This window comes from Schistocerca cancellata, chromosome 4 (genome assembly GCF_023864275.1).
Source record: "Schistocerca cancellata isolate TAMUIC-IGC-003103 chromosome 4, iqSchCanc2.1, whole genome shotgun sequence".
Taxonomy (NCBI): domain Eukaryota; kingdom Metazoa; phylum Arthropoda; class Insecta; order Orthoptera; family Acrididae; genus Schistocerca; species Schistocerca cancellata.
The window spans coordinates 218,160,468-218,182,871 of NC_064629.1; positions in this window are offsets into that span (position 1 = coordinate 218,160,468).

The following is a 22,404-nucleotide window of genomic DNA, read 5'->3' on the forward strand; positions in this document are numbered from 1 at the left end:
GATTAAATATGACGTCTTGCAAGTTGTTAGCCATTCTACCTTTGGGGAGTATGATCCATTTTCTTACAGGGCATGGACCTTACTTCACGTATATGAAAAAAATAGTGCGCTGACTTAACGGAAACTATCACTCGGAATAACTTGAATGCCGGATCATATCGTTGGGCGGTGTATTCATTTCAGAGACATAACCGTTTACATTGTAATTCTCTCAGAGACAGCAAAGGACTTGGAAGAGCAGTTGAACGGAAGGGATAATGTTTTGAAAGGAGGATATAAGATGAACACCAACAAAAGCAAAACGAGGATAATGGAATGTAGTCGAATTAAGTCGGTGATGCTGAGGGAATTAGATTAGGAAATGAGACACTTAAAGTAGTAATAGAGTTTTGCTATTTCGGGAGCAAAATAACTGATGATGGTCGAAGTAGAGAGGATATAAAAAGTAGACTGGCAATGGCAAAGGAAACGTTTCTGAAGAAGAGAAATTTGTTAACATCGAGTATAAATTGAAGTGTCAGGAAGTCGTTTCTGAAAGTATTTGTATGGTGTGTAGCCATGTATGGAAGTGAAACATGGACGATAAATAGTTTGGACAAGAAGAGAATAGAAGCTTTCGAAATGTGGTGCTACAGAAGAATGCTGAAGATTAGATGGGTAGATCACATAACTAATGAGGAGGTATTGAATAGAATTGGGGAGAAGAGAAGTTTGTAGCACAGCTTAACTAGAAGAAGGGATCGGTTGGTAGGACATGTTCTGAGGCATCAAGGGATCACCAATTTAGTATTGGAGGTCAGCGTGGAGGGTAAAAATCGTAGAGGGAGACCAAGAGATGAATACACCAAGCAGATTCAAAAAGATGTAGGTTGCAGTAGGTACTGGAAGATGAAGAAGCTTGCACAGGATAGAGTAGCATGTACAGCTGCATCAAACCAGTCTCAGGACTGAAGACCGCAACAACAACCACCGTTTACAAAAGAACAGAAATGTGGGTGGGTCAGTACACTGGGATCTATCCAAGTGGGACAAGTAAAACATAATAGTTGGCAACGTATCCAGGAAATAAATGGACCTTTGTCTTCAAGGAAGACAAAGAGACTTAATTCTACAAACATATATACATGATCTGAGTCACGTCGCTGCGCGGAGAGGCCGCGCGGTTAGAGGCGCCATGTCGTGAATCGGGCGGCCACTCCCGCCGGAGGTTCGAGTCCTCCCTCGGGCATGGATGGGTGTGATGTCTTTAGCGTAAGTTAGTTTAAGTAGTGTGTGAGTCTAGGGACCGATGGCCTCAGCAGTTTGGTCCCATAGGAATTCACACACATTTGAACATTTTTTGAGTCACGTCTCTCTCTCTCTCTGTCTGTCTGTCTGTGTGTGCGTGTGTGTGTGTGTGTGTGTGTGAGTGCAGGGGATAAGTGTTGGGAGTGAGAGGAGTTACAACTTCTATGGACCCTAGGGCTATCGTCCGCGAAGTTTTGCAGTATAGCGACCAAAGGACACGAGAAGACTTAAGACTCACTGTTGTGGCTGCGCACGTGCTTGCTGGTGTCTTAGAGGAAACTTCAGAGCCGGGGGATTTATGGCGGTGATGGCGGCTTAGAATCGTGCTGTGAAAACGTATAGTGCAGATCAGTGTTAAGTCAGAAGAACTGCAGAAGTTACGGGAAATGAACCATATAGCACGGTCATGGACTACCGGATTCCATAAACACTGTGTTAGTGCCGAAGGCCGTCATCCTAGTGGTGTCTACTTTCAAGTAAAGTGAAGTTAATAAAAGAATGAGATCTTAATTTTTAATTACTAAGCACATAGTATATTGATAAATTCAGTTAATAATTACGATTATCGTGGTATCTAATAAATCAGCTCGCAGTTGTGATCTCTTTGAAAACAGTCACCAGTTGAAATTGTAGAGTAATTGCTGTTGTACAAAATACAAGTTAGTGTCCTTTGTTTTCTAGACAGTAGACCTGTATGTACACCAGATATTAGTAAATATTTGCCATTTGATACCGTAATACAGAGAGAATATAACTTTCGTATCCGTTGTTTACGTTGTTTCAAAAATCAAATGGTTCAAACGGCTCTGAGCACTATGGGACTGAACATCTGTGGTCATCAGTCCCCTAGAACTTAGAACTTCTTAAACCTAACGAACCTAAGGACATCACACACATCCATGCCCGAGGCAGGATTCGAACCTGCGACCGTAGCGGTCACGCGGTTCCAGACTGAAGCGCCTAGAACCGCACTGCCACACCCGCCGGCTACGTTGTTTCGCCACTAGTTGGGAACAAATAGTTTGTGCTCTGATGTAGGTATCTCCGTGAGCAATGACCACCAGTCTATCTTTAGCCTATTCAGTAGCATACATTGGGTATGACAAACTGCCTATTGGCTTCTGTCTCGGGTTCTTCGGCCGACGTTCATCTAATGATTTTTCCGACGTTTCGCCAGCACGAGTGGCTGCCATTGTCAAAGCTTCACCCTCCATTGCCGGTGGTGAACTGGACCGGCAATGGAAGGTGAAGCTTTGACAATGCCCGCCACTCGTGCTGGCGAAACGTCAGAAAAATCATTAGATGAACGTCGGCCGAAGAACCCGAGACAGAAGCCAATAGGCAGTTTGTCAACAAGTGGCCACGAAAGCCTTAACAATTTTGTATACATTGGGTATGCTGACGATTCTTCGTCATGTGATACTACTTCGTTTGCCACTAAAGTATTATCCACAAATTCTCTCTTTTATGCGCTGAACTTTTTTAATTCCGAACTGAAAACATGAAGTTGACTTTTTACTATTTCAGTCTAAGTGATAAAAAGCCTTTCGAATGGGTCCAAACATCATACTTCTAAAATTATGTGTGAGAAATGGCAGACTCAACAATCAAACGTTGCCAGAATGAGATTTTCACTCTGCAGCGGAGTGTGCGCTGATATGAAAGTTCCTGGCAGATTAAAACCGTGTGCCGGACCGAAACTCGAACTCGGGAGCACTTGCGCGCGAAATAGCAATGGTCCCGAGTTCGAGTCTCGGTCCGGCACACAGTTTTAATCTGCCAGGAAGTTTCAATCAAACGTTAACTTGCACTATTCCTCGGCAATAACATTGTCCAGTAATATTCCGCAAGTATTTATTCACTAATATAAGAAATATATGACTCTACAACTCGTCTAAATAAAGCACTCCCTGCTTGGACTCCAATGTTTGTTTTTCCGTGAAAATGCAATTTTGGTATTATACCGTCAACTAGGGACTTGAGCGCTCGCCTGTTTCGATAGTTCTTTATGTCGGTATCTTTCCACATTTGTTTCGTGGTTTTGAATCAACTTGGTAATGTTAAGATAAAGCTATCATAATCGTCTGTCAAAATGCTTCCCACTTTCTATGGCTGCATTTAAAAATAAAAACACGTACCAGTTTGCACATGAACGAGACTATTCCCTGCCATTCGATCAAACTCAATTCCTGTATTTGCCATGTACAAACTTGGCTCTGGCGCAGAGAAATAAACAAGCTAAAAATAAATATTTAATTGAATTTATATAGATACTTCGCTCAGTGCTAAGCGCTTAAACTCAGATTAACTCGAGCCACCGACAAAATTAATTGGTAATTTTTGATTTAGCGGCATTAGGCCGTGATCCAAGACATATTTATCTGCCTAACGTGTCGCACAATGCTTAAGACATCATCAGAGGCCATAAATACTTGGATAGTAGTGCAAACTTCATCAAGTTTGGCTTGTTGAACTTATTTACGTAGTTACCTTTCAATCACAAATATGGTAAATTCATCTATCTATCAAAATATATCAGATAAAGGAAATACATGGAAATATAATTCTACTGATTAATAAGGCATGTCGCTTAGAAGCTGCTTGTTATGGGCTTTTCAATGCTGCCATCACACTTTATTAACTCTACACCAGTTTTGAAATAAAGTCAATTTTATTGACTGCCGTTTCAACTAAACGCGAATCTTACCAAAACTCTGTTTTATATCTACAACCTGTGTACGTAGAAAAGTAGGTAATGTGTGTATTTTCTTATGCTATTATCTTTATACGACTACATGTCTGAATTACGGCGTTCTGGCAAAATTTGTTTATTGCTTACTATTAATACATGTTGCATCGTCTGAACTGTTTAATGAATTGCTGAATAATTTAGTTCGGGATAAACCAGTTGGCAGTAACTGTAGTTTGAAGTAGTCTACGTTTCTGTAACTCCTTTTTTCCTGGCCTAATACCGTATCTTAACGGGATCGGTATGTTAGATTTATCAGTGTTAGTGATAGAAGGTGGCAGGTTGCCATTCTTGTCACCATGTACGTCTCTGTAGCTGTATAAATGTGGTGGTAGTTGAGTTTTCAATAAAATCTTTATGGTTTACAAGCTGCGCCATGTCGAATAAAACACTCGAGTTTTCGACTGCTGTCTCTACCGTCGTCATCAGTATCTGAGATCACTGACATCGGGGATTGACACGGTGTTCTGCTTGTATAGATGTAATGACAGCGTGTGGTATCTTCCAGAGAGGGCCGAAGTGGCCGAAGGCAAGTTGCGCAGCTCCTAGCGGCTCCGTCCCGCCGCGCGACCGATGACGTCACATGGCGCGAGCGGCCGGCGCCACGTTTAGAACTGCCGCTCCCGCGATCCTACAAGAGTCAAGCATACGTATTTGCTTTCGCACAATGTTCAAATGCCGCCCCCATGCCACATTAAGTGTTTACCCTTGGTCTCTCTTAAAGCTGTAACTGTTTATTATAATTTCGTTCGCTTCTTTGATAACAGAATCACATTAAGATGTCGTTTGAACCTAAACTCTATTTTTTTTTTCAAATTGTATTTTATGCCCGTTTTCTAGGCAGTGTTAAGCCACGGCCGAATTCTCAAGTTCCCTTTGTTTCATATGCTGTGACTGCTCAGCACAACGCTCGGAAACAGTGCAAATGGTATGACCTATGTGAATACTACCACATTCACAGGGGAAACCTTACACGCCAGGAACTCGTAGACCTATGTATCTGTAAAGAGGCGTAATGTCATTTCTTTAGGAGGCGGGCCGGAATACTGGTATCACTCTGTCTCTTCAGCACGTACACTTTCTTCGTAGTACTTGTCCCACGATACTGAAGGACTGCAGCTGGCTTGGCCTCTTCCGCCGGTTCACAAGGCACCTTTCGCCGCTGGCACTTGAAGGCTTTAGCAATTTCTCCTTTGCAGTAACCACGTTCTCTGAATACGCGCTTCAAATGCTGAATTTCAGACCCTAGATGGTCGTCGTCGTCGCCGCGCGGGATTAGCCGAGCGGTCTTAGGCGCTGAACCGCGCGACTGCTACGGTCGCAGGTTCGAATCCTGCCTCGGGCATGCATGTGTGTGATGTCCTTAGGTTAGTTAGGTTTAAGTAGTTCTAAGTTCTAGGGGACTGATGACCACAGATGTTTAGTCCCATAGTGCTCAGAGCCATTTTTTCTTAGGCGCTGCAGTCATGGACTGTGCGGCTGACCCCGGCGGAGGTTCGGGTCCTCCTTCGGGCATGGGTGTGTGTGTTTGTCCTTAGGATAATTTTGGTTAAGTAGTGTGTAAGCTTAGGAACTGATGACCTTAGCAGTTAAGTCCCATAAGATTTCACACACATTTGAATATTTTTTGGTCATCGTCAGAAATAATCTTCGCCCTGTGTACTAACGTGTTCACTACCGTTTTCTTGTGTACACGGTGTTAAAAACTGTTGGCATTTAAGTACATTGACATCTACATCTACATACATACTCCGCAATCCACCATACGGTGCGTGGCGGAGGGTACCTCGTACCACAACTAGCATCTTCTCTCCCTGTTTCACTCACAAACAGAACGAGGTAAAAATGACTGCCTATATGCCTCTGTACGAGCCCAAATCTCTCTTATCTTGTCTTTGTGGTCTTTCCACGAAATGTAAGTTGGCGGCAGTAAAATTGTACTGCAGTCAGCCTCAAATGCTGGTTCTCTAAATTTCCTCAGTAGCGATTCACGAAAAGAACGCCTCTTTTCCTCTAGAGACTCCCACCCGAGTTCCTGAAGCATTTCCGTAACACTCGCGTGATGATTAAACCTACCAGTAATAAATCTAGCAGCCCGCCTCTGAATTGCTTCTATGTCCTCCCTCAATCCGACCTGGTAGGGATCCCAAACGCTCGAGCAGTACTCAAGAATAGGTCGTATTAGTGTTTTATAAGCGGTCTCCTTTACAGATGAACAACATCTTTCCAAAATTCTACCAATGAACCGAAGACGACTATCCGCCTTCCCCACAACTGCCATTACATGCTTGTCCCACTTCATATCGCTCTGCAATGTCACTCCCAAATATTTAATCGACGTGACTGTGTCAAGTACTAATGGAGTATTCAAACATTACGGGATTCTTTTTCTTATTCATCTGTATTAATTTACATTTATCTATATTTAGAGTTAGCTTCCAGTCTTTACACCAATCACAAATCCTGTCCAAGTCATCCTGTATCCTCCTACAGTCACTCAACGACGACACCTTCCCGTACACTACAGCATTATCAGCAAACAACCGCACATTGCTATCCACCCTATCCAAAAGATCATTTATGTAGATAGAAAACAACAGCGGACCTACCACAGTACCGGTCAGTATGCGTAGATTTCCTGTACACTGAATAACCAAGCCGGCCTCATACCTTCCATTCAATTAAAAATATCCAATAACAGAAGCTTACTATCCCTCTCCGATTCAATAGCAAATTTAATGTTGGGATAGATACTGTTCATGTGGTCGACGAAACGCTGCAGCGCATTTTCACAATGAGGCCATATCAAGAAAGGATCGTCAACGTACCGTAGGAGACAAACTTCGAAGCGGCTGGTGACAGTGGGGATCCCATGGTTGTGTCATCCGTCATCACAAAATGTTCTTTGCGGTAAAAAACGTACGTTGTCGTTAAGGCATGGCGGAACAACTTGACGATCTCAGGTGGAAACTGATATCTTTAATAATGTTTGGCAGAAAATAGCAGAGCGAAATACGGTAAATTGGAGTAAAATTAATTTATTGCTCCTTTCTTTATTGCATACAAAAGTTTCACCGCAACCGTAACAACAAAACAAAAAAACAAAGATATAATTTTATAATGCCACGGAACACGGCCGCACACGGAATGAAAATAAATATCTGACGCACTCACACCACGAAAACTGAAAATGAAGCCACTAAAGAAACTCAATACAACAAACTCACTGCTGTCAATACTCCCACTCTTGTTTTATTGAGTTTGTTTCGGGATCATTGACAGAGCTTTTCTGTCTGATATGAATTTGTCTCTAGTTAAAGGTTTTGTGAATAACATTTTACACATGATCTACTTTTATAGCGGTCAATTTTTCTCTCAGAATTCTGCTTCACACAATAGAGCCACTTACATCCAACTGACCTGCGGTTGTGTGGTAATGGTAGTAGATCCTAAGTTTTGTTCTTCTTCAAGGATGTCATTTCCTCTTCCATTGCTTGTTTTCACTTTGATGACTCTTTTGCTGCCATTGCTTCTTTAAAAACTTGAGGTTCAAAGATAACGGCAAAAAAAGTTATTTCTTGGTCCCGAAAACGAGCAGGTGCTCGTATATTAGACCTATTTCTCAGATTCATCCTTGAGTTTCTTTAATTTGTTCACCAGTACCATCTTCTTCAGATTCCTCTCGAACACCTTTTTGATTTTCTTTCATTTGTTCACCACTATCATCCTCTTCAGATTCCTCTTGAGCATCTTCTGCAGCATGGTCTCCCAGGTAAAATTCAGTATATATCTTTGTTCTGTGTTTAAGCTATGGATTTGTTCTTCATTGAAAGAGACATTGCAAGAGATTTTTTCTTTGACTCTGGATTGTAGAGGCGATAATTGGTACTAAACCCATCATAGCCAACCATGATTAGTTTCTTTGATTTACTATCCCATTTTGATCTAAATTTATGAGGAACGTGTACATAAGCTGCTGATCCGAACTTCCTCATGTTTCCTAAAGAAGGAGGTTTTCCAAACCATTTTTCATATGACGTAGCATTGTTGTTTGCTCTAGATGGTCGGCGATTTAAGAGATCTGTAGCACAATTTACTACCTCTGTCCACAATTCGTGAGACATGTCAGTGCTTAATAGCATAGTGCATGCATACTTAGCAATAGACCTGTTATTTCGTCCAATTCGGCCATTCTGCTGTGGTGTAGAGACACTTGTTTTCTCATACATTACACAATTTTGCTTGAAATAATCTTCAAATCACTTATTTTTGAATTCGGTTCCATTGTCACTTTATGAATTCGGTTCCGTTGTCACTTCTCAGAACCTTGATTTTGTTTCCAAAAACACAGGGAAAGTATCATGCTTACTTTTAAGAAAATACACGAACCTGTATGAAGTGCAATCGTCCTTGAAAGCTATGAACAAATGTGCACCTCCGAGACACGGTTTTCTCATCCATCCACTGAAATCTACATGAATAAATTCGCCGGGAACTTTTGACCTTGATTCCAAATTTGAATTAAAAGATTTTATTTCATCTTGCCATACTGACACGGTTCCCAATGAAGATTTTCAACTTTCTTCATATTGAAAACAGGTATTAAGTTCAGATCAGCCATAGTCTTGAGACCACTAAAATGAATGTGCCCAAGTCTCTCATGCCAGATCATGGTGGAATTCGCCGGCCGGGGTGGCCAAGCGGTTCTAGGCGCTACAGTCTGGAACCGCGCGACCGCTACGGTCGCAGGTTCGAATCCTGCCTCGGGCATGGATCTGTGTGATGTCCTTTGGTTAGTTAGCTTTAAGTAGTTCTAAGTTCTAGGGGACTGATGATCTCAGAAGTTAAGTCCCATAGTGCTCAGAGCCATTCCATGGTGGAATTCAGGGAGGCAGGATTTGCCTGTAGTACATCTGGACATTTAAACAAAATTCGATAACACTGATTGTCCATCTTAATTCCTGCTACAATTAGACCTAAACTGCGCACTTCCATTCCTCTTCCTGTGACTGCTCCCACTGAAAAAAAAAATTCTTTAGCTTAGGAACATATAACGTGTTTTAGAAAGTGCGGGGTTGCCATTTGCCCTCAACTAATGACAATACTTCAATTGATCCAGTGCCTTATGCTTTGACGATCGAGTTGTTTCCAATTTGAACAAATGAGTCATCCGACTGCATTGGCTTAAATGTGATGAACCACCCTTTGCGTGACGTCATATGTTTTGACGCAGCACTGTCAGCTAACCAAATGTTTTCGCAACCTGGAACAAAAACATACGCATGTTCTGCACTCAAAGCTTGGTGCTCAGGCTATCAGTTTTAGTATTAAGTTTTCCTAGAAGTTTTCTGCACTCAGATATAAAATGTCCCTTTTCGTGACAGTAATAACATTCAACGTCTTTTCTACTGACCATGTCAGACGCACTGTTGTTATCAGCATTTGAACTGAACGTGCGTGTTTTGTCCACATTAACTGCTGCGAAAGCTGTTGAGTTTTCATCACATTATTAAAGTTTTTGTTCTTCTTTCAATAACTTTAAAGTCAAATTATCGAACGTTTGTTGATCTTCAGCACACGAGTCCCAGGCAGTTGAAAAAACTGCAGACTTTGCTGGCAGACTTCCAGAAATTTTAGCCATTTTGTAACAGGCACCCCAATATCAGCTAATGCTTGTACCAAGGACTGAACGTTACTGATGTGTTGTGCGATTGTGTCTGTTGGCGACATTCTGTAAGCAAAAAATTTCTGCTTAAAGGGCATTTTATCAACTGAGAATCGCTTTTCATGAATAGTCTATTAGTCTGACCATCATTTCAGTTGCATTTATGCACGCCATAATAGATTGCAATTGGTCACACTCAATCGCAGTAGATAGAATGAGCATCGCCTTCGCATTTAAGTCGTCCCAAGCGGTTTGACTCTCACCAGCTTCATTTGGCCTCGGTTTCCCTTCGACGATGTCGAGCACTTTTTCAGCACGAAAAATAATTTGCAACTGATATTTCCACAGCTGGAAATTTTTACCGTCAAATTTCTGGATACTGTACGTTTTCAATTTATCCATCTTCGTGTAGGCTGAATGTAAGTCAAACATATACTACTCAGTTCAAAACGAAAACGAAGGTTTTCCACAATAGACCAGCGAAATACGACGTTTGCAGAACTTGAGCGTCAAGGTGCACGCGAATAAAACTCCGATCAAAAGCAATGAATTCACAGAACAGAAACACATACCGTATGTATGCGTTTATCTGGGCCCATAACCTGATGTCTTTAATTATGTTTGGCAGAAAATCGCAGAGGGAAATACGGTAAATTGGAGTAAAAACAACTTATTGCTCCTTTATTTGCAACCAAAAGATATACCGTAACCGTAACAAAAAAAAAACAAAGATATAATTTTATAATGTCACGGAACACAGCCGCACACAGAATGAAAATAAATATCTGGCGCACTCACACCACGAAAACTGAAAATGAAGCCACTAAAAAAACGCAATACAAAAAGCTCATTACTGTCAGCAGAAACTGTTATGCAACACTCGTAAAAAAGGACACAACGTCCATGCTGATAGTTATGTTATTTTGGCCTATCTTTCTTTCCTTGAGTCTCGAGCAATGACTGCGAGTTAACAACGTGATGTTCACAGTGTCCCAGCTTGGGCGCTAATAACCCTGCCAGATGTTGTGCCAATCTGTAGGAGGGTGAACTGATTGCACTAACTATTCGCCTCAGAGAAACGTTTTTATTGAATGCTGTGCTAGTGTATTTAGCTTTGCTGATTTTCATCGTACAGACTGTTGTAAAGTGTCGATGGGTGCGAATAAAAATATGTGCTTACAGTTTGCGTAGAAAGCTCCAGCCACCAACGGTCTAAGTCATCCGAGGTTTTTTTCACAAAACTTGTGTACAGAACGTATCTTCCTCACCTAGAAAGGACAGCCTTATCACGCAAATGACACAACTTTGATTGAATTAACTGTTTTCAGTGCATTACGCCCACCTTCAGCTCGACTGTACAGTCCGTTCTTCTCAACGCCCACCTTCCGCCACCACATGCTTCTCGCCCAGCATTATGGGGGCCCAGCTTTTTGGTTTAATGCTGCCGCCGACCACCATGCAACAATATGTTAATTGTCATTTCTTCAAAGGATTCAAATGTACATCATTGCATAATATAGTTTCCACAGTTTGTAATAAATTTACATCCGTTCGCAATAGATATTAAGCAGATCATGACATATTAAAAATAAAAATTAATCTTGAGCTTCAATGTACTTACGTACTCTTAGAAAACAATATCGCGTTGGTATTCTTTTTCAGTCTTCATGATGTAAGATATCCGTTCATTGCACGCACTAACTTTATTCTGTGTACATCTCTTTTCATTCAGTCCTGTAGGACAAAAATGTAAAGGTACTGAATGCAGAAATATTCGTGGACAGATAATGGTACTCCCACAACCGATATAACTGATCCATAGATGATGAAATTTACGGTTGATATTTTACCTTAAGAGGAGTTAGAACGGAAATTTTTTTTCACATTTTCAGATTATCGCATTACAAAATTTGTAATTTTCCGAATAAAATTGCATACGTGTCACTTATAAACTCACATGGGAAGTATTTTATTTTATTTTGTTAAATATAATCTACACTGGTTGAAAATTTTGAAATTTTTACGTGCTGTACTTCAAGATCTAATAAAATCGGTAATTTTTTTATATAGAAGGGTGTGGATTGCTGTGTTATAAAGGTTAAATTACGTGTTTGTATTGGTAGCACTGTCAAAAACAGTATCGTATCGTTACATAGTATAAACACGCGTTGTATGTCGAAGTGCTAACGTTTTCCGGAGGAAAAGCGACGAATAGATCGGTAAACCTCTCAAAAGTTAAGTATGACACCGAAACGAAGTGTTTTTAAGAAACGTGGGTTTCAAGGAAATAGATTTTCGAATAAAGGGAAACACTGTGTTCAAGATGTGGCCTGTGAAGTTACAGACAATGAAATACATGCAAACTCGTCAGTATCTAGAGAAACACCCATTTGTGCTTCGAAGATTAAAATAAAACGTTTTGATACACAGTTTTCTCAAAACGAAAGTAATGTAAATGGTAGGTTAAGTTATATTCTGATAGATTTACACATTCCAACACGGGTGTTAGGTGAATGTGTGTGTTGTGAAATATGTGGAGGACCAGTTAGTTTATATGAAGACAGTGAGGTATCAAATGGACTAAGCAGGAAACTTACCATTAATTGTGCCAGTTGTAAATACAGGTTGGTCCATTGATAGTGACCGGGCCAAATATCTCACGAAATAAGCATCAAACGTAAAAACTACAAAGAACGAAACTCGTCTAGCTTGAAGAGGGAAACCAGATAGCGCTATGGTTGGCCCGCTAGTTGGCGCTGCCATAGGTCAAACGGAAATCAACTGCGTTTTTTTTAAAATAGGAACCTCCATTTTTTATTACATATTCGTGTAGTGCGTAAAGAAATATGAATGTTTTAGTTGGACCACATTATTAGCATTGTGACACATGGCGCTGTAATAGTCACAAACGTATAAGTATTTGGTATCACGTAACATTCCGCCAGTGCGGACGGTATTTGCTTCGTGATACATTAGCCGTATTGAAATAGACCGTTTATCAATTGCGGAAAAGATCGATATCGTGTTGATGCACGGCTATTGTAATCAAAATGCCCAACGGGCGTGTGCTATGTATACTGCTCGGTATCCTGGACGACATCATCCATGTGTACGGAGCGTTCGCCGGATAGTTACGTTATTTAAGGAAACAGGAAGCGTTCAGCTACATGTGAAACGTCAACCACGGCCTGCAACAAATGATGATGCCCAAGTAGGTGTTTTAGCTGCTGTCGCGGCTAATCCGCACGTCAGTAGCAGACAAACTGCGCGAGAATCGGGAATCTCAAAAACGTCGGTGTTGAGAATGCTACATCAACATCGATTGCACCCGTACCATATTTCTATGCACCAGGAATTGCATGGCGACGACTTTGAACGTCGTGTACAGTTCTGCCACTGGGCACAAGAGAAATTATGGGACGATGACAGATTTTTTGCACGCGTTCTATTTAGCGAAGAAGCGTCATTTACCAACAGCGGTAACGTAACCGGCATAATATGCACTATTGGGCAACGGAAAATCCACGATGGCTGCGACAAGTGGAACATCAGCGACCTTGGCGTGTTAATGTATGGTGCGGCATTATGGGAGGAAGGATAATTGGCCCCTATTTTAGCAATGGCAATCTAAATGGTTCGGTTGAAGCGGTATTGAACAGCATATTTCATGTCAGGTGGATTGGCCGTCGAATCACCATACCATAGCCCGCACGTTCACCGGATCTGACGTCCCTGGATTTCTTTCTGTGGGGAAAGTTGAAGGATATTTGCTATCGTGATCCACCGACAATGCCTGACGATATGCGTCAGCGCATTGTCAAAGCATGTGCGAACATTACGGAAGGCGCACTACTCGCTGTTGAGAGGAATGTCGTTACACGTATTGCCAAATTCATTGAGGCTGACGGACATCATTTTGAGCATTAATGTGTTACTTACGGGTTATCACGCTGTAACAGCAAGCGTTCTAAGAAATGATAAGTTCACAAAGGTACATGTAGCTCATTGGAACAACCGAAATAAAATGTTGAAACGTACCTATGTTCTGTATTTTAATTTAGAAAACCTACCTGTTACCAACTGTTCGTCTAAAATTGTGAGCCATATGTTTGTGACTATTACAGCGCTATCTATCACAAAGCGAAAAAAGTGGTCCCACTAAAACATTCATATTTCTTTACGTACTACACGAATATGTAATAAAAAATGGGGGTTCCTATTAAAAAAAACGCAGTTGATATCCGTTTGACCTACAACTAAAACATTCATATTTCTTTACGTACTACACGAATATGTAATAAAAATGGGGGTTCCTATTTAAAAAAACGCAGTTGATATCCGTTTGATCTATGGCAGCGCCATCTAGCGGGCCAACCATAGCACCATCTGGTTTCCCCCTTCAAGCTAGACAAGTTTCGTTCTTTGTAGTTTTTTCGTTTGACGCTTATTTCGTGAGATATTTGGCCTGGTCACGATCAATGGACCACCCTGTATACCCATTCATTTTGGAATTCTGATAAGTGTAAAGATAATTATTTTGAAATAAATGTTAGGTGATTTTATGGATTGAGAGCTATTGGAAAAGGACACACTGCAGCAGAAACCATGTGTGCCATGATGAATATGCACGCCCGCCTTGTAAAATCGAGAAGTGCGCAGGATTTATTGGAGCTGCTGTGGAATCTGTTGCATGTGAGTCAATGAAGGGTGCTGCAAAGGAATAAATGATGGTATGACTGACATACCAGCAGCTTTTGATGGCACTTGGGTGAAACGCGACTACAGTTCTAAGAATTCTGTTGCTACGGTGACCAGTGTGGATACTGCAAAGGTAATAGATTTCCAGATTTTAACCAAACATTGTTATAAGTGTAAATCAGGGAATGAAGAAGGGCATATCTGTGTCAGAAATTATTAAGGAACAAGTGGTGCTATGGAGGCCTCTGCAGCTATTGAAATTTTTAGTCGATCTGTGAACGAAAGGGGAGAGTGTTACACTAAGTTCTTAGGTGATGGAGACTCAAAAGCATAGAACAGCGCAGTAGCCGCTCAGCCTTATGGTGAGCAGATTATCACAAAACTGGAATGTGTTGGTCATGTCCAGAAGAGGATGGACAGCAGGTTGAGGAAAGTGAAACAATGTTTGAGAGACAAGAAACTTTCTGATGGAAAAACCATAAGAGGCAGGCTGACAGACAAAATAATTGATGAACTACAGCAGCATTATGGGATGGCCATTAGAAATAATACCAAGGATGTGTTGAAAATGAAGCAGGCAGTATGTGCTACCTTCTTCCACAGAATGTGAACTGATGAAAAACCAGTACACCACCTTTGCCCTCCTGGACTCATGGTGCAATTACCGCAATGCCCAGCACTCAAACAGTTCATACAGCCAGAAACATTCCATCCCAGTAGCAGTCATGGATATCATAAAATCTATTTACAGAGACCTGGCAAATCCCGAATTACTCGAGAAGTGTCTGCATGTCCAGACTCAGAATCCCAATGAGTCGTTCAATAACCGTTTATGGACTCGCTTACCAAAAAATGTTTTTCTTGGAATGAAGGCACTTAAGTGGGGGTGGGGGCAGTGATGCTGTTATTGCTTTTAATGATGGCAACATTGGTAGGGTGAAGTGCTACAGCATATGGGAATTACTCCTGGAGCAAACTGCATCTTGAACGGATGCACAAGGTTCGCATTGATAAAGCGGAGTATGCAGTACAGTTGACCACTAAGGAGTCCAGAAAGAAGAAAAAAAGAAAAAAACTTGGAAAAAGATCAAGAGCATGATATACAGCACCCGCTTCTGAGTGACTAAAAATAAAAAATTAAGCATGTATAAGTGAGTTACAGTCTTTTGAAACTTTAGAAGCTGTCCGTGAAAATTTACATTTTCTGTCGGTTTTTCCCTAAATCTCAGAAACTACTTCGAGGTGAGCATTCAAATTTTCAGGGAGTAATAACATACATACCTTGAGTCTACTGAACTAAAAGAAGAACATATGTTATGTATAATTAAAATTATTTAGGGTTGCATACAAAAAAGTACGCAAAGTTTTAACCATGTAATTAAAAAATAGTATTTCCAAAAGCTGTGGCTGAAATGCAATTATTGTAGTTCAGTAGACTCAGAACATAGAGTTTAATGTCCTGTAAAAGTTTCATGTCAATGGCTACAGTGGTTCCTGAAATACAGGAAAGCCAAGTCACTGAATTTAACATTGTCGGGATTGGGCTTTCCAACTCTCCTTAAGAGAATGTCCTCTATTCATTCAATTTGATTTTTACCGAAAGATGGAAGCATATGTTTTGTACTGTTCGCTACTTCAAAACGACGGAACGCATGAACAAGTTAAGATCATACCGCATGACTCATTAACAGAGAAGTGGTTTCCCTATTTGTTTTCAATGTACCACGCTGGTTGTCCTCGGACTATGCAGTGACCAGCCAGAGCATTATGACCACCTTCCTTATAGCCGGTATGTCCACCTTTGGTAGGGATAACGCGGAAACGCATCGTGGTATGGAAACAATGAGGTGTCTGTAGGGCCCTGGAGGGAGTTGTCACCACATCTGCACACATATCTCACCTAATTCCCGTAGTTTACGGGGATGGGGAGATGAGTTCTGACGCCGCGTTCAATCACATTGCAGATGTGTTGGATCGGGGTCAGATCTGGCGAGAAGATGGGCCAGCACATACATTGGAAGTCGCCATTGTGTTCCTCGAACCACTCCATTATACTCCCAGTCTTGTGATATTGCACAGTATCTTGTTCAAAAATGTAACTGCCTTATCGAAACATGATCGTCATGAAGAGATGTAAATGGTCTGCAACCAGTGTACGATACTCGCTCCCATCGGCATGATGAATAAGCTACGGGATACACCAGATCAAGCAACGCTCTGCCACTGCGCCAACGTCCAGCGCCGATGATCACGTGCCCAGTTCAGTCCTAGTTGCGATGTCTCTGTGTTACAGGGTGTTTCAAAAATGACCGGTATATTTGAAACGGCAATAAAAACTAAACGAGCAGCGATAGAAATACACCGTTTGTTGCAATATGCTTGGGACAACAGTACATTTTCAGGCGGACAAACTTTCGAAATTACAGTAGTTACAATTTTCAACAACAGATGGCGCTGCAAGTGATGTGAAAGATATAGAAGACAACGCAGTCTGTGGGTGCTCCATTCTGTACGTCGTCTTTCTGCTGTAAGCGTGTGCTGTTCACAACGTGCAAGTGTGCTGTAGACAACATGGTTTATTCCTTAGAACAGAGGATTTTTCTGGTGTTGGAATTCCACCGCCTAGAACACAGTGTTGTTGCAACAAGACGAAGTTTTCAACGGAGGTTTAATGTAACCAAAGGACCGAAAAGCGATACAATAAAGGATCTGTTTGAAAAATTTCAACGGACTGGGAACGTGACGGATGAACGTGCTGAAAAGGTAGGGCGACCGCGTACGGCAACCACAGTGGGCAACGCGCAGCTAGTGCAGCAGGTGATCCAACAGCGGCCTCGGGTTTCCGTTCGCCGTGTTGCAGCTGCGGTCCAAATGACGCCAACGTCCACGTATCGTCTCATGCGCCAGAGTTTACACCTCTATCCATACAAAATTCAAACGCGGCAACCCCTCAGCGCCGCTACCATTGCTGCACGAGAGACATTCGCTAACGATATAGTGCACAGGATTGATGACGGCGATATGCATGTGGGCAGCATTTGGTTTACTGACGAAGCTTATTTTTACCTGGACGGCTTCGTCAATAAACAGAACTGGCGCATATGGGGAACCGAAAAGCCCCATGTTGCAGTCCCATCGTCCCTGCATCCTCAAAAAGTACTGGTCTGGGCCGCCATTTCTTCCAAAGGAATCATTGGCCCATTTTTCAGATCCGAAACGATTACTGCATCACGCTATCTGGACATTCTTCGTGAATTTGTGGCGGTACAAACTGCCTTAGACGACACTGCGAACACCTCGTGGTTTATGCAAGATGGTGCCCGGCCACATCGCACGGCCGACGTCTTTAATTTCCTGAATGAATATTTCGATGATCGTGTGATTGCTTTGGGCTATCCGAAACATACAGGAGGCGGCGTGGATTGGCCTCCCTGTTCGCCAGACATGAACCCCTGTGACTTCTTTCTGTGGGGACACTTGAAAGACCAGGTGTACCGCCAGAATCCAGAAACAATTGAACAGCTGAAGCAGTACATCTCATCTGCATGTGAAGCCATTCCGCCAGACACGTTGTCAAAGGTTTCGGGTAATTTCATTCAGAGACTACGCCATATTATTGCTACGCATGGTGGATATGTGGAAAATATCGTACTATAGAGTTTCCCAGACCGCAGCGCCATCTGTTGACAATTGTAACTACTGTAATTTCGAAAGTTTGTCTGCCTGAAAATGTACTGTTGTCCCAAGCATATTGCAACAAACGGTGTATTTCTATCGCTGCTCGTTTAGTTTGTATTGCCGTTTCAAATATACCGGTCATTTTTGAAACACCCTGTAACATTGCCACATGCACGCGTCGTCGGCTGCGGAGGCCCATAGTTAGGAGTGTTAAGTTCACTGTCTGTTCAGACACATGTGTACTCTGACATTATAGTCTAATATCAGTTCTGCCAGTTTTCCGCTTGTCCTGTTTCACCAGTCTGCCCAGCCTACGACGTCCGACATCTGTAACGAGAGGTAGCCGCCCAATCTGACGACATCTGGACGTGGTGTCACGTTGGTTTCGTTACGTGCTGATGACACTCGCGACAGGACTCCTCGAACACCCGATAAGTCGTGTAGTTTCCGAAACGCTTGCGCCAAGCTTCCGGACCTTCACAACTTGCCCTCGGTCAAACTCAGATATATCAGGCACCTTTCCCACGCTACTCACTCATATTACGTGCTCCGTACTTTGTGTGACTAGCAGTCATTCCTCGCCAGATGACGCTGCCATCGCCTGGACAGATTTACATCGATAGAAGGTCGGTGCTCATGATGTTCTAGCTGATTAGTGTAGATGACTATTACCACGACACGAGCTCCACTACGACGCCACTGCCTGCTGCCGACCAGCTGCCTTCTCGACGGACACCGCCTGCGCTCCGCATTCGCCACTGGTGCAGTCTTCGTGGTTGGATGTCGTTCACGAATTTTGATACAACACTGACTGTATTATGTTTTTCCAAGGATCTATTTCACTGTACACGTACTAAAAGTAAACTCTTGTGGAACTAGTTTCGGTGTGCAGCAGTAGAACTTTGTAGATATCACTTTGTGAAATCCCGGCCAAGTGCGAGGCTTTGAATTGTTGAACAAAGGCCTACGGCTTGTCAGTCATTTTTTAATGTTAACTGTGTTTGTTTCGTCGGAGCAAACGAGCATTCTATTTTTTTCCAAATAAGCTACATTTGTGGAAAAGTAGTGACTTTACTTCTGCCTACGGCGCAATCTTTAGGAGGATTGGAACAGGGAGCAGTCAGACACGTGATGCTGGCTGAGGAGCTGAGCTCGAAGGTCTAGAGAGTCGACAACGGGTGGGAAAATTGTGTGTTGACCCCATGTCCTTCCATATCGCATCCAATAACGTCACTGGCAGAGGCTGAGACGGCGGTTGGTCAATCTCGATTGGACCATCAGAACCACAATGGCGAGCTTTGCTTTCCCTTGATTAACCAGCGACAAAAATATCGAGTTCGGCGTTATGTCACTAGCTTGAAGATATAGGACACGCTGAAGGGTGTAAGATAGTAACACTGCTACGTTCTCCACAAAACTATACAGAAAGCAGTCATTTTTTATTTTTAAGGTTACTTTGAACTGTGCTAATAACATATTGCGGTTCTTACAAATTTTGTTGGTTGGGTAGACTCGACTTCACATAATGTGTTAAAAAATTGTAACAATCCGGAATCCCTCGTGTTACGAATAACCGTCTGTATTAACGGTGGCAAGAGCATTATCACTGAAAAAACCATAATCATACACTATTTATGCATCAGTGATAATTTGTCATTTTAGCGGCTACTTGTACAATGGTACAGATTCCTAATGATTCACTCTAATGCATTCTACAACAATTAGACAGTGTAAAGGTTGGTTATCAAAAAATACCGACTGCACGTGATGCAAAAAGCATTTCAATTAGCAGCAGTTAACAGAATGCACCCGTACAAAATTCAGAGCCAACTACGAACTTCACAACATGGCGAAGTTGCTTGGTGAACACTCAACCATATGCATCTGCACGGCGTATGACCTGCAAGCGTTCTTGACGAAATGTCTCTCGTGGGCCCGAATTGGAACAGCCTGTAGAGGAATATATCCAAAAGCCATAGTTTCATATGTGAGCCTGCAAATTTTTCATCAAGCACTGACGGTACAATCAGATAATGGAACGAGGTTAAGGTCTGAACAAATTGTGTAAAAGTAAACTTCGGTCATACATGATTCAACACAGATGAAATAACGTACCATGAAACATCTTTAAATGTCATGCACTCATAGCTGACTACGAATTTGTGTGTATCTGAATCGTCTATTCTTATTCACCATTTTATGAAGCCCTTCCGTTGTACAAAATTTAAGACTTATTATTTGACAAATATTCCAGCCTATCACTAGTTTCATTCGGTTAAACTACCGTGACTGAGAAGTCTATTAAAGTACTTGTTGTATGTCAAAGTGACATAAAAAATTGTTACACCGACTAATACTCGCGTGACCTCACATCATCTTCATGAAATGACTTTCGTAACAGTTCGGAGGGTTCTTGTGCGCTGCTCCCCTGAATAAGAAGTTCCACGCCATCGATTTCGATTCACCGCCAGGCAATTTAGTTGTCCCGCTTTTGTTTGTGTCTCGCGGAACCAACGTACTGCTCGGAACTGCATCTTATATACTTCTTCTGCGTTTGTGTTACATACGGAGTTTCCGATATTATTGGGCAATCGCCTATTTGCAAATTATTTCTGTTTAATTCCGTGGTCAGAAGTCCATGCTGTGACAGACCTCAATTACACTTAGAGAGAAACAAAGTGCACACTTGCATAAAAAGTTCTCGGTTTACTTGCCGCGTCAAATTTGGATAACATCCCAAGTTTTCGATGACTACCTCCGTCATCTTCGTCAGGGGTAAAACTGATTGTCGTGGACTGGTGAGGCTTCCGCTTTTATAAGCAGTGGACGGCTTCTCATTGGCTGGATGACGTCACGGTGAAAACGGCGCGTACCGAGGTGGCGGCCTCTATATCCATAGATTTTCTTTGCGCGCTTTATCCAGCGTTGCTTGCAGCGCCATCCATCGCAACAAGCGGAGAACTGCGAGAAATGTGAGAAGTCTCCCTCTGCGCTCTTTCTTTATCAGTTGCACGCTTCCATGTATTGCTGAGTGTATAACCGGAGTCTCTGTTGAAATTATTTTCACACAGTCTAATTTCAACTGCTTCCCTGATGACAGAGTCCCAATAGTTTGAAGCGTGAGCAAGTACTCTTGTTTCATCGAATAAAATCTTATGTTTATTTAACAAACTGTGCTCAGCCACCGCTGATTTTTCTAGATACCTGTTTTTTACGTGACGCTGATGTTCCACACAGCGATCGGCAACAGTTCTTGTAGACTGGCCCACATAATTTTTGCCACACTCGCAAGGAATGCTGTAAATTCCCGGTACTCTCAGGCCGAGATTATCTTTCATGGGTCGCAACATCTCCTTAATCTTCCTGGCCGGCTGGAAGACTGGTCTGATTCCCTGCCGGCTCAGGACTCTGCCGATCTTGCTGGTCGTTGCACCGCAGAATGATAGCCGCGCGATGTGTTGGTCCTCTTCATCTGCTCGAACAGCGACCTTCCTAGGTTTCTTCGCCAGAGTAGATCTGACGTCACAATCGGAATATCTATTTTTTCTGAATACCGTCGTCAGATGGTTAATCTCGGAGTCGAGATGATCCTTGTCCGAAATAGTCCTTGCTCTGTGTACCAAGGTATTCAGCATAGCTCTCTTCTGAACTGGGTGGTGAAAACTACGCGCGTTTAGCTATCAATCTGCATCCGTCTGATTTCTGTACATAGAATGTTCGAGAAGTCCATCTGATTTTCGCTCCACCAGCAAATCTAAGAAGGGTAGCTTCCCATCTTTCTCCACCGCTACTGTAAATCGTATGTTCTGATGTACACCATTCAAATGATCAACAAACTGCTGCAGTGCCTCATTGCCATGTGGCCAGATTAAAAATGTATCGTCTACATACCTGAAGAAGCAGGATGGACGTAAGGGAGCACTGTTCAACGCTCGTTTTTCGAAATCCTCCATGAAGAAGTTAGCTATGGCTGGTGACAGTGGCGAACCCATGGCTGTTCCGTCAGTCATTTCATAATATTTTCCACCATACAAAAAATAGGTAGTCGTCAAAGTGTGTCGAAATAACTTCAGTATTTCAGGAGAGAAATGAGCAGCCAACAGTTTTAACGTATCTTCCACCGGTACCTTTGCAAACAAAGAGACCATATCTAGGCTGATCATGATGTCATCGCACCTATCCTCATCTGCTTTATGATGTCAACAAACATTTTTGAGTTATTAATATGATGGCTACAGTGGCCGACTATCGGTGCTAATAATTTGGTTAAGTATTTTGCCAACCGATATGTAGGAGACCCAGTAGCACTAACAATAGGTCTCAACGG